Source organism: Castor canadensis, chromosome 16 (assembly GCF_047511655.1).
Source record: "Castor canadensis chromosome 16, mCasCan1.hap1v2, whole genome shotgun sequence".
NCBI classification, from domain to species: domain Eukaryota; kingdom Metazoa; phylum Chordata; class Mammalia; order Rodentia; family Castoridae; genus Castor; species Castor canadensis.
In genome coordinates this window covers 56,991,412-57,004,868 of record NC_133401.1, presented here as the reverse complement: position 1 = coordinate 57,004,868, position 13,457 = coordinate 56,991,412, and the positions used below count along the sequence as shown (strand labels likewise).

General features: G+C 39.5%; 1 long non-coding RNA gene across 8 annotated transcripts in view; it reads left to right on the top strand.

Annotated features, from left to right (window-relative positions):
- The window catches only part of LOC109690284 (uncharacterized), a 92,255-nt gene that overhangs the window by 67,330 nt on the left and 11,468 nt on the right, over positions 1 to 13,457 (top strand). The window lies entirely within an intron of this gene.

The window sequence follows — 13,457 nt, the reverse complement described above, 5'->3', positions numbered from 1 at the left end:
TGAAGGTCAGTGACACCTAAGTTTGCCCTGCAGCCCCAGGCCCCGAGACAAAGACATTCAAACATCTTTTCCTGCTCAGGTTGCACATGGAGATAATGAATGCAGACAGAAAGGAAAGTGACGTAGGGAAAAAGTTTCCATCCAGATTTCCAAGGAAAAACTCCTCAGGAAGACAGAGACTTGGACAAACAGCAGAAGGCATGAGTTCTAGCTATTTGTGGATTTAAAAATGAAGTAGAGGGCTGGGATGTAGCTTGGTGGTACAGCGCTTGCCTAGCATGCATGAGGCCCTGGGTTCGATCCCAGCACCAAAAAAGAAAAGACAAAAAAAAAAAAAACCTCTCCCCAAAAAATGAAGTAGAAAGGCCTGCTGAGTACAGTCCATGCCTGGGCTACCCAGTTCTGTTCTGTGAATCTGGCATCACAATATGTATATTCTCTCCATGCCTCTTCATTCCCAAGTGGAAGGACTGCTGGGAAAGGCACATCACAACAGCATTACCCTGGGTGGGTGGCTTCCTGGTCCAGTTAGATGTCTGTGTGGACAACCATGAAAATGCAGGATCCTTGGATTCAAAGATCCAATGATGGAGCTGAGTCTTTCGCCAGCTGCTGGAATCTGGAGCAGACTTGCCAGGGTGCTCAGCCCAGCATCTGCTCTTCCACACTTCACAGGTGATAGTCACAGAGAGGGTGACAGCAGCAGGGCTCAGCAGAAGCACTTTCAGCTCTGTTCCTACCATTTGTTGTAGAGTATGATACCAACGACAATGACAAATATAGAAAACATCAGAGAGGAAGAGACGATGAGGAAGAGGGCCAGGCTGCTCAAGGGCAGCAGTGGGGCTGTCATCTCCAGCACTTCACGTTGTCTACCGAGGGCAAGAACACATCTTGATGCAGCTTATCCTCTTCTGGGGTCCTCTCCACTATTAGCTCAAACAACTTCAGGGAAATGACATTGTGATTATCTGGCTGCATTCGATCCCTTGTGTACCAAATTACCAAGCCATCCTCATGTACATTTTTCTTCTCTTGTTCGTGGATCTTGAAGTGCACCTGCAACTCCCAGTCTTTCAGGAAACATGGCAACCAGCTCCACAAGGCACCCTGTTTATTTTGCATATCTGGAGTAAGGCAGATGTACTGGGTCATCACCATGGCATTGCCCATCAGATTCTACAGTGAGGAACTCCCTGTGCCCGCACCCTGGTAAGGCTTACAATTTCAGGTACTCGAACGTTTGATTCACCCCAACTTGCCATGGCCCCTGCCCAGACCGCAACAAAAGGAGAAGAAGCAATATCCTGACCCATCCTGAGCTGACAAATGTCACTGCCTCCAGTGGCATTTAGAGGGCCTCAGAGTTGCCACCATCTTTTCTACCTCAAGCCCTTCATCCCACAAATTTTTGTTTTTGGATTTCATGCAAATTTATAATAAAAACTTTTGTGCATCCAATGATACTGCCGCCAGAGTTAAAAGGCCACCCACAGAATGGGAGGCAACCATATATTGGATAAGGGGTGCATATCCAGTACATGTAAGGAACTCCTTCAACAACAATTAAAACAACCCATATAAATGTGGACAAAGTACTTGCATACACATTTCTCCAAAGAAGATACACAAATGGCCAAAAAGCACATGAAAGTATACTCAATATCACTAGTTATTGGAGAAATACAAGTCAAACTTAAATGAGATACAACTGCACACCCATTAGGATGACCAATATCTTTTTAAAAAATATTTTCCAAGGATATGAAGTAACTACAATCTTTGTCCATCACTAGTGGAAGTACAGAAAAGTTCCACAAAATTTTTAGTGTAAGATTAAATGGAGTGAAAATGATGAAATCAAGAGAGGTAGTAAATATGAGATGTCTGAGGCTCTTGCTGGTGTAACATGGAATGTTCTTTTACACTAATTTTTTATAAGTAGAAAAAATATTCTCTAAAATAATGATTTGAAAGTATCAGGCTGGGGTGTAGCTCTGAGGTACAGCACTTGTCCGGTACGAGCAAGTCCCTGGTTTTGATCCCCAGCACCACAAGGAAGTGTGACCTAGTATATGCAGACCACTTATTGTCAGTATCAAGTGTATGTACTGAATAGAATTGTATGGGCTAGATTTTTATGTGATTGGCAGTGCAGTAATGTGCAAACGTGGTGATGCATTGTACTGTGGGGTTGTGATGGCTATGATGCCATTAGGCAGTAAGAAGTTTTTTAGCTCCATTAAAATCTTATGGAACCACTGAAGCATGTGCCACCCAGGGCCACCTGGAGCATCCCCATGTTGTGCACGACTCTACACTTTGTAAGATTTCTACCTTATAAATACATAAAAAATGTATAAATTTGAGGAATAGAGTTAAAGATGTATGTTTCGTTAAAAAAAAAAATCCAAAGGAGAACAGCTAAAAGGCCAGTACAGTAAAATGAATGGGATGCCAAAAAAAAGTCATCAATTAAACTAAGGGAAGCAGGAAAGAAGGAACAAAGATCAGAGGGGACCAATGCAAAACAAACAGCAACATGATAGACTTAATCCCAACCTTATTAGAAAGTGCATCAAATATGCAATTAAGAGGCAGAGAGTATGAACCAAGCCTTGTATGCACATATGAATAATAAAAGAAAAAGGAAAAAAAAAAAAGAAAAGAAAAAAATCACAGGCTAGTCATATGGTAAACATGATTACAAACATCCTAAATAAAATATTAAAAAACTGAAAAAAAAAAAAAGACTGATTTTGATAGATTTGGGAACTACTCTCTATGCCATCTGTCTATTACTTTCTATCTATCTTCCCCCAAAATGATGCACACTCAGCATCAACTCTTGATTAACAATTTAGAATTGCAAATTAGTGAAATTAAATTTGTTGAAGCAATCTTAAAAAAAAAAAGAGGCAGAGAGTGCCAAAATGGATAAAAGCAGGACTCAACTAGATGCTGCTTATTAGAGAATCACTTAAATATAAAGACAGAAATATTGAACATAAAAGAATGAAGTGAAATATATCATACAAACACTATGCATAAGAAAACTAGTATGACTATACTAGTCGTAGTATAGTCCTTAGACTTAAGGACAAACAATGTTGCCAGAGATAAAGATGGTTGCTGGGTGCTGGTGGCTCACGCCTGTAATCCTAGCTAATCAGGAAGCAGAGACCAGGAGGATTGCAGTTCAAAGCTAGCCCAGGCAAATAGTTTGTGAGGCCCTATCTTGAAAAAATCCATAACAAAAAAGGGCTGCTGGAGTGGTTCAAGGTGTAGGCCCTGAGCTTAAGCCCCAGTACTGCAAAAAAAAAAGTCAATTCAAAATGATAGAAAGTTGAATTTAGCATAAGACACAATAGTCTCAAATATATATACATCCCATAGCAAAGCTTTAAAATGCATGAAAGAAAAAAGAACAGAACCAATGAGAGAAGTAAGACAAATCCACAAATATATAGTGCTTTTACTATCCTTTTTTTATGAGTTGATATAACAAACAGACAAAAGAATCAAAGGAAATAAGATATTTAATAATATAGGGTTGGTGGAGTGGCTCAAGTGGTAGAGCACCTGCCTAGCAAGGGTGAGGCCCTGAGTTTACACTTCAGTACCTCCAAAAGTAAAAATAAAAAAGACTATATGAATAATATGATCTACCAAATTGATCCAATTGATTTTTCTAGAACACTGTACCCAAGAACTGTGGCACATATATTGAAAAACATTGTAAATGTTTACCATTATACCAGATGTGGAACCACAAATTAAGTCTTAATACATGTCAAGGGTCTGAAATCCCACAAAGCATGTCCTATGGTAACAATAGAATTAAAATAGAAATAAATCTCAATAAGACATACAGAAACCTCCAAATATTGTAAATTAAGCAACATACTTCTAATCAGCTCATGCATCAAGAAAGAAGTCATAGAGAAATTAGAAAATAAGTTAGATTGAATGATAAGGAAAAATAACATATCAAAATCTGTAGGATACAGTTAAAATTTTTAGGGAGCAATTTATAACTTTATTTCACTGTATACTCAAATATTTAATTAGAAAAGAAGAAAGAGCTGTGTGTGATGGTGCATGTGCTCCAGAGGCAGAGGCAGGAGGAGGGCAAGCCTGAGCTCCATAGCAAGACTCCATCTCAAAAATCCAGAAAAAAACAAACAAACAAGCAAAAAAAAAAAAAAAAAAACCCATCACAATTTGCAGAGAGGAAATTGCCCAATCTGATACAATCATCTATGAAAAACTTACAGCTAATATCATCATAAATGTCAAAAAATGGAATTCTTTCCCCTCAAAATTGTGAACAAAACGAAGATGCTCCCCTTCACTTCTGTTCATTACTATGCTGGTTATTAGAGCCATTACAACAAGAAAAATGAATAAAAAACATAAATTTTGGAGAAGAAGCAAAATTGTTTTTATTCACAGATAAAATACATATAAAATATTTTAACAGATCTACAAAAGAAATTACCAAACTCAGGACAAAGAATCAATTTTATCCATATAGAAGCACAAACAAATAAAAAAATTAAAATTAAAATACCATTAATAATAGCTTCAAAGACTGCAATGTTCTTCAGATTGGGCTTATCAACATATGGGTAAGACATTTACAGCAAAACATACACAATATTGACAAAAGAAATGAGAGCTCTACCATGTTCTTAGACTTAATATTGTTATGATGTTAATTCTCTTGAAATTTATGCATAGATTCAACAATCAAATCTCAATCAAAATTACAATAGGATTTTTAGTTTTTGTGGCAGTACTGGGGATTGAACTCGGACTAGGCAGGATTTTTAAAGTACAAATTAAACTAAATTTTGTGTGAAAATGTAAACAACCTAAAATATTCAAATGAATCATGAAAAAGGAGAATAAAGTTGAAGGACTTATACTACTGGTTTCAAGACTTACTATAAAGCTACACAGTCAAAATAATGCCAGGCACCAGTGGCTCACGCCTGTAATTCTAGCTACTCAGGGGGCAGAGATCAGGAAGATCAAGGTTCAAAGCCAGCCTGGTCAAATAGTTCTCAAGACCCTATCTTGAAAAAAACCATCACAAAGAAAAGACTGGTGGAGTGGCTCAAGGTGTAGTCCAAGTCCAAACCCCAGTACTGGAAAAAAAAAAAAAAGATAATGTAATATTGGCCCAAGGATGGATAGATAGGTAGATTAATGAAGCAGGATGGTGCTCAAAAATAGAGCCACACAAATATGATCAGTTCAGTTTCAACAAAGGAACCACATTACCTTTGTTCAATGGGGAAAGAAAAGACTTTTCAACAACAACAAAAAAGAATCTCAACCTCTACCTCACACAATACTCCCCAATTTTGGGAGGGGCTTGGTACTGAGATTTGAACTCAGGGCTTCATGCTTACATTCTATGTCCCAAGCCATTCCTCTAGTCCTTAAATCCGAAATTTAACTTCATATTCATCAATGATCTAAGTGCCAAAGCAAAAACTATAAAGGAACACAGGAAAATATTTTTATAAACTTGAGGTAGACAAATAATTCTTTGGCAAAATCTATAAATGATAAAAATTGATAAATTTTCAAGAAAAAGAGGAGACAAGTCACAGAGTGGGAGAAAATATTTGCCAACTATACATCAGACAAAGGACTGATAACCAGAATATATAGGGAACTTAAAAAACTAAATTCTCCCAAAACTAATGAACCAATAAAGAAATGGGCAAGTGAACTAAACAGAACTTTCTCAAAAGAAGAAATTCAAATGGCCAGAAAACACATGAAAAAATGCTCACCATCTCTAGCAATAAAGGAAATGCAAATTAAAACCACGCTAAGATTCCACCTCACCCCTGTTAGAATAGCCATCATTAGCAAAACCACGAACAACAGGTGTTGGCGAGGATGCGGGGAAAAAGGAACCTCTTACACTGTTGGTGGGAATGTAGACTAGTACAACCACTCTGGAAAAAAATTTGGAGGCTACTTAAAAAGTTAGACATCGATCTACCATTTGATCCAGCAATACCACTCTTGGGGATATACCCAAAAGACTGATACTCCAGAGGCACCTGCACACCCATGTTTATTGCGGCACTATTCACAATAGCCAAGTTATGGAAACAGCCAAGATGCCCCACCACTGATGAATGGATTAAGAAAATGTGGTATCTATACACAATGGAATTCTATGCAGCCATGAAGAAGAACGAAATGTTATCATTCGCTGGTAAATGGATGGACTTGGAGAACATCATTCTGAGTGAGGTTAGCCTGGCCCAAAAGACCAAAAATTGTATGTTCTCCCTCATATGTGGACATTAGATCAAGGGCAAACACAACAAGGGGATTGGACTTTGAGCACATGATAAAAGCGAGAGCACACAAGGGAGGGGTGAGGATAGGTAAGACACCTAAAAAATTAGCTAGCATTTGTTGCCCTCAACACAGAGAAACTAAAGCAGATACCTTAAAAGCAACTGAGGCCAATAGGAAAAGGGGAACAGGAACTAGAGAAAAGGTTAGATCAAGAGGAATTAACCTAGAAGGTAACTCACATGCACAGGAAATCAATGTGAGTCAACTCCCTGTATAGCTATCCTTATCTCAACCAGCAAAAACCCTTGTTCCTTCCTATTATTGCTTATACTCTCTCTACAACAAAATTAGAAATAAGGGTATTGAGGGGGGGGAGAGGGAGGGGGCGGAGTGGGTGGTAAGGGAGGGGGTGGGGGCAGGGGGGAGAAATGAACCAAGCCTTGTATGCACATATGAATAATAAAAGAAAAAGGAAAAAAATTGATAAATTTTCAAGAAAAAGAGGAGACAAGTCACAGACTTGGAAAAAATATTTACAAAAGATACCCGGTACATCCAGAATATACAAAGAACTCTTAAAACTCAACAATAAAAAGAATGAATCCAACTTAAAAATGGGCAAAATATTTGAGAGACACTTCACCAAAGAAGATACATAGATGCATTCCTGGGTTTTGGTTCCAAAAACAAAACAAAACAAAAAGATACACAGATGGCACATTAAAATATGAAAAGTCATCATCATGTCATTAAGGAATTGTAAATTGAAACAATAGTGAGACATCACTATGCATCTATTAGAATACTAAAATACTGACACCACCCAAGTGCTAAAGAGGATGTTGAATATCATGAGCTCTCATTCGTTACTGGTGGGAATACAAAATGGTGAGGCCACTTTGGAAGAGTTTGGCAGGTTCTTCCCATACCATTCAGTAGCCACACTCTTTGGTATATGCCCAAATGAGTTGAAACCTTATGTCCAGAAAAAAATTTGCATGCAGATATTTATAGCAGTTTTATTTACAATTGCTAGAACTAAGAAGTAACCAAGATGTCCTTTAGTAGGTTAATGGAAAATAAACTGTGGTATATCCAGACAATGGACTGTTGCTGCAAAGAGATGAGCTACAAGCCAAGACAAGACATGGAGCAACCTTAATGCATACTGCTAGGTGAAAGGAACCAGTCTGAAAAGGCCACATTTGTGCAATTCCAACTATATGACATTCTGCAAAAGGCAAAACTATGGTGACAGTAAAAAGATCAGAAGTTTCCAGGGGGAGGGAGGGAAGAATGAATAGGAAGAGCCCAGATTATTTTTAAGGCAGCAAAACTATTATATGACACTATATGGGTGGATATATGTTATTATTTATTTGCCAAAACCTATAGAATATACAACACTGAGTGGATTATGGACTTTGGGTGATAATGATGTGTCAGTGTAGGTTCATCCATTGTAACAAGTGAACTCTTCTGGTGTAGACTGTTGATAGTGCAGGAGGCAATGTGTTGGGGTAAGGGCAGAGGACATATGGGAGCTCTGTACTTACTATTTGATTTTGCTGCAAACCTAAAATTGCTCTAAAGTAGTATATTTTTAAAAATCAATAAATAAGACTTCATTAAAAATACAAACCTTTTTTATTGTTGTTCTGGGGGTACATTGTGACATTTACACAAGTTCTTACAGTAAAAAAATATAAACTTTTGTTATCAAAGGACAGTGTAAAGATGGGCATGGTGGTATACATTTGTAATTCCAGCCCTTGGGAGGTTGAAAGGAGGAAGATCTTATGTTTGAGGCCACGTAAGACTCCATTATAAGACTCAGTCTCAGTCAAAAAAACAAAACAACAGCTGGGTGCCTGTGGCTCATGCCTGTAATCCTAGCTATTCAAGAAGCAGAGATCAGGAGGATCATAGTTCAAAACCAGCCCTGGCAAATAGTCAGCAAGACCCTATCTCGAAAAAACTCATCACAACAAAGGGCTGGCAGAGTGGTTCAAGAGATAAGAGTGCTGCCTAGCAAGCATGAGGCCCAGAGTTCAAACCTCAGTGTCACCTAAAATATAAATAAATAAACAGCAAAACAACCAAAAATATGTTAAAAATGAAAAGATCAGCTGGACGCTTGTGGTTCACACCTATAGCTACTTTTGAGGATGAGTTGGGGAGCCTTGAAGTTCGAAGTCAGCCTGGGCAAATAGTTCACAAGATCCCGTCTCCAAAATAACCAGAGCAAAATGGACTGGAAGTGTGGCTCAAGTGGTGGAGAGACCACTTTGCAAGTTCAAAGCCCTGAGTTCAAACCTCAGTCCCACCCCTCCCAAAAAAAAAAAAAGAAAGAAAAGAAAAGATGAGGCACAGAATGGAAGAAAATATTTGTACTGCACAACATATCTGACAAAGGACTTGTCTCCAGAATATATAGACTCCAACTAAACAGTAAATGAAAACCCAATTAAAAACAAAAAGGCCAAAGACTTGAGCAGAGATAGTAATGACTAATAAGCACATGAAAAGGTGTTTGGTGTCAGTAGACATATGAGAAAAGTTAACTAAAGCCAATATGAGATATTCACTACATACCAGAATGGTTATGCTTAAGAACAGAGACAATATCAAGTGTTGGTGAGGACGTGGAGCACCTGGAACATTTCTAGTCGGAGTGTAAAATGGTAAAACTGTTTTTGGAAAAGCCTTTGACTATTTCTTTTGATGATAATTACTATGGCCTAGCAATTCTATTCCTAGGAATGAAAATTAGCACATGTGCACTCACACACGCACACACACTTTCTCACACACGCTCATACTCACACATTCTCACACATGCACACGGCTTATATATGAATATTCATAGCAGTTTTATTCATAATAAGCTGTATAAGGCCCTAATGTTTAAAATTAAATGAATAAATGAACAATTTCTGAGAATGATACAATTTCTTATATTGAGTAAAAGAAACCAGTCACAAAAGTATGTGTATGATTCCATTTATATGAATTTCTGGAATATGAAATGTAACCTATGATAATGAAAATGATACTATTTGCCTTTTGGGAGAATATTAACTGGAAAATGGCAAGCGTGAAATTTCTAGAATGATGAGAGTATTTTATATCTTTGTTTTGTGGTTCTGGGGCTTTGTACATGCTAGGCAAACACTCTACCACTGAGCTACACTCCAGCCCTGTTTTATACCTTTACTGTGGTTATACGAATGCATATACTTGTCCAAACTCATTCAATTATATACTGATACTCTGTGCTTTTTTGTATTGAATAAATACAATAAAAATTATGCAAAGCAAAAAAGCAGTCATCATAAGAAGAAAAGGTTATAAAAATATAAAAATTAAGGAGTTTCAATGAAGACTAACAGAGACATAGTAAATGGATGACACGTTCAGGAAAGATAAGTTGCATTGTCAAAACCTAACAAGAATAGAAAGGAACTCTTGGCAATTAAGAAAATGTGTCTGCAAAGAAAATAAGCCAGGGGTTTGAGTCAGCAGTTTACAGCTTATAGTCAAACTCCGTATATGAATACATCTTCCCAGACCATTCCATTCCTAGCCATAGGAATGGAAAGCTTAATGAAGCTTTCACGTGGATCCAAGAAGGACATGTGAGATCCTCTTCTAGACAGTATCATTTGTGGGGCAGAGCTGGGGCAATCTGGAGTCCATCCATTGAGCAGTGAATGGTCAGGCATGCTGGTGACATACCTAGTAGTACTGGTCCACAGTTAGAAGCAAACTAGAAATACCAACTGCAACATATGGAACTTTGAAATATAAATTTGTGTTAAAAAAAAAAGTAAAACCAATGAAATCTGTCAGTAAAAAAACCTATGAAAACCAAAACAGCATTACATTTTGTCATGAATACATGCAAGAAGTTAGACTGGAGGTGTGGCTCAAACACTAGAGCACCTGCCTAGGCAAGCATGAAAGCCTAAGTTTGAACCCCAGTACTGTCAAAAAAAACCCCAACCCCCCCCCCAAAAAAAAAACACACAAAAAAGTAATCCAGCCAGACACTGGTGATTGGATCAAGAGGATCAAGGTTTGAAGCCAGCCTGGGCAAACAGTTCATAAGACTCTGTCTTGAAAAAACCCATCACTAAAAAAGGACTGATGGAGTGGCTTAAGGTGTAAGCCCTGAGTTCAAATCCCAGTACCAAAAAATAAATCCACTAAGCAGACTAATGTGGCTGCTTGTGGCGGGCAGAGAATGAGAAAAGGATAAGGATACAGAAGAATGAAATCAATAGAATCAATAAACAAGAGCAGGGCTTTGCACAGACCAGTGGTACCACACACCACAAACCAAGGAGTCATTCCACTTAGCCCTCTGCATCTGAGGTTATTCTCTCTGTTCTCTCTCTCTCTCTCTCTCTCTCTCTCTCTCTCTCTCTCTCTCTCTCTCTCCCCCCCCCCCCCACACACACACACACACACACACACAGGACATACTATATTCTGGGTATTACTGCATAGTCCATAATAACCTCATTTAGCTTCATACTAAGGTGGAACAGTTGCCTGCATACACAGAACTCACCATTTTACACATGGGGAAACTGAGGTACAGAGGAGTCAGGTAAGGTTCTGAAGGTCATAGTCCCTTGTAGAGCTAAGATTCAGACTGAGTAAGCCTGAAGGCCACACTATCAACCTGCCAGGCATCCAGAGGAATTCCTTGAGGCCCAGGGATTGGGACTGCTGGTCAAGTAACATGCAGGTCCCTGTAAAAAAATATATGTAACCTAGAGCAAGCGGGGTCTGTGCCTTCTGCCCAAACAAACATCCTGCCAGCGTTTTTTCAAATTCAATAGTCGCAAAGCAGGAACCAGGTGGGAGCCCATGTGGTTTTGATAGAACGCTCATTCCAACTGAGCTTAAATATCTTAGCGTCACTGTTGCAGTTAAATTTAAAGAACTGTCAGTTTATGATGGATTTTTAGTTTTAAGGGTTTCAAGTAAGCTGTAAACATTCACTCCAGACTGAAAATGTCCCCATTTAACACCTGGGAAGGGCAGGGTGAGAGAGAGGGGAGAAGGCAAGAAGAGGCTGGGCACCGCTAGCTAGGGAGGGCATGGGAAGCCCCTTCCAACCAATGCCTTCAGGAAGGGGGTGAGGGGCCGGCTTCTGCAGAGGAGCAGGGTCACTCTGAGCCCCAGTTTAGTTTCTCCTCCCCACTTTCCAGCAATGCAGTACTATAATAGGCATTGAAAATCCAACCTGTTGGGATCTGTCATGGAAGGAAGAGAGGAAGGGAGGAAGGGAAGGAGGAGGAAGGTAGTCAGGGATGGTACAAATGGGATGGATATAATTTTTTTTTAAATACGTACATAGATGTAAGAAAGGAAAGGGCTGATTTTTTTTTTGCAGTACTGGGGTTTGAACTCAGGGCCTATACCTTGAACCATTCCACCAGTCTTTTTTGTGATGGTTTTTTTCAAGATAGAATCTCTCTACCTGTTAGTCCGGGGTGGCTTTGAACTAAGATCCTCCTGATCTCTGCCTCCTGAGTAGCTAGGATTACAGGCGTGAACCACCAGTACCCGGCAGAGCTGAAACAAAAACAAAACCCTCCAAAAACAAAAACTAAAAAGACATAAACTAAAATGAACAACACACTACCAGTGAGTGCAAACCTAGTTTTGTTGTTGTTTTTTTAATCTCTTTTTGGAGGTACTGGGGTTTGAACTCTTGGCCTCGTGCTTGCTAGGTAGGTGCTCTACCATTTGAGTTACACCTTCTGCCCTAGTCTATACTTTTTACCTTGTGCCTGGTCCAGGACAACCCCGCTATGTGCCCTATCCCATTTAATCTGTACCATACTCTGTGTGGTTACCATCTTTTACTCCTCATTTTGCAAATGAGAAAACTGAAGCTGAGGGAGGTGACATAACCTGCTCAGAGAGAAACAACTAGGAAGTTCTCTCAGGTTGCTACAAAACACTACAGATTGGGTGGCTTAAACAGTAGAAATTTATTGTCTCCCAGTTCTGAAGGCTAGAAGGCCAAGGTGACTGTGCCATCAGGGTTGGTTGCTCAGGAGGCCTCTGTCCTTGGCTTATAGATATCTGTCTTCTCTCTGAGTCTTCACATGGCCTTTTCTCTGTACCACACATCCCTGGGGGTTCTTTGTGTGTTCAAATTTCCTTTTCTTTCTTTCTTTCTCTTTTTTTTTCCTTCAGTACCAGGGTTTGAACTCAGGGCCTACACCTTGAGCCTCTCCACCAGTCCTTTTTGTGTTAGGTATTTTCAACTTACTTGCCTGGGCTGGCCTCAAACTGCAATCCTCTTGATCTCCGCCTGTTCAGTAGCTAGGATTATAGGTGTGAGCTACCAGTGCCTGGCTAAATTTCCTTTTCTTTAAAGATATTCACAATGAATTAGGATCCCATCCCAGTGACCTCATTTTAATTACCACTTTAGAGCCCTAACTCCAGGTTGGCAAGTGGTAGAGTGCCTGCCTAGCAAGCGGGAGGCCCTGAGTTCAAATCCCAGTACTGCCAAAAAAAAAAAATTGTAGAGCACTAGCTCCAAATTTGGAGGTGCTGGGTTGGAGCTTCAACCTATGTCTGGAGAGAGGGGCACAACTTAGCACACAACAGATGTGAAGCAGGGAAATGTCCGTGAAGACCTTTTAAGTAGCAATTCAGCTCAATCAGTGAAGTAGCGTCTTATTCTCTCGAGGGACAGGCAAGGAATCACCTCCAGGGAAAAGGAAGCAATCTCTGTGTTCCTCTGCTCCTCCCAAGTGTCTGGCTGCATGTGATGAAGCCATACCCTCTGCCTGCTTCCCTGCCTCTTCTCTCCACGCTGGCAGAGAACTGCCTCTGGTTGAAGTGTGTGGAAGGATGCACCTGGGAGGAGGAGCAGGGAATAATGATAACAGCTGCCATTTACTGAGCATCTCAAGTATGCCAGGCATGCTGCTAATATTCATGGCAGTGTTATGAGGTAGGTATTATAGTTGCATAATTTGGGATTTTCTTTTCCTTTTTTTCTGATGTAACTGGAATTTCAGGGGCACATCACCATGCTTGGCTTGTTGGTTAACATTGGGTCTTGATACCTTTTTGTCTGGGCTGGCCTT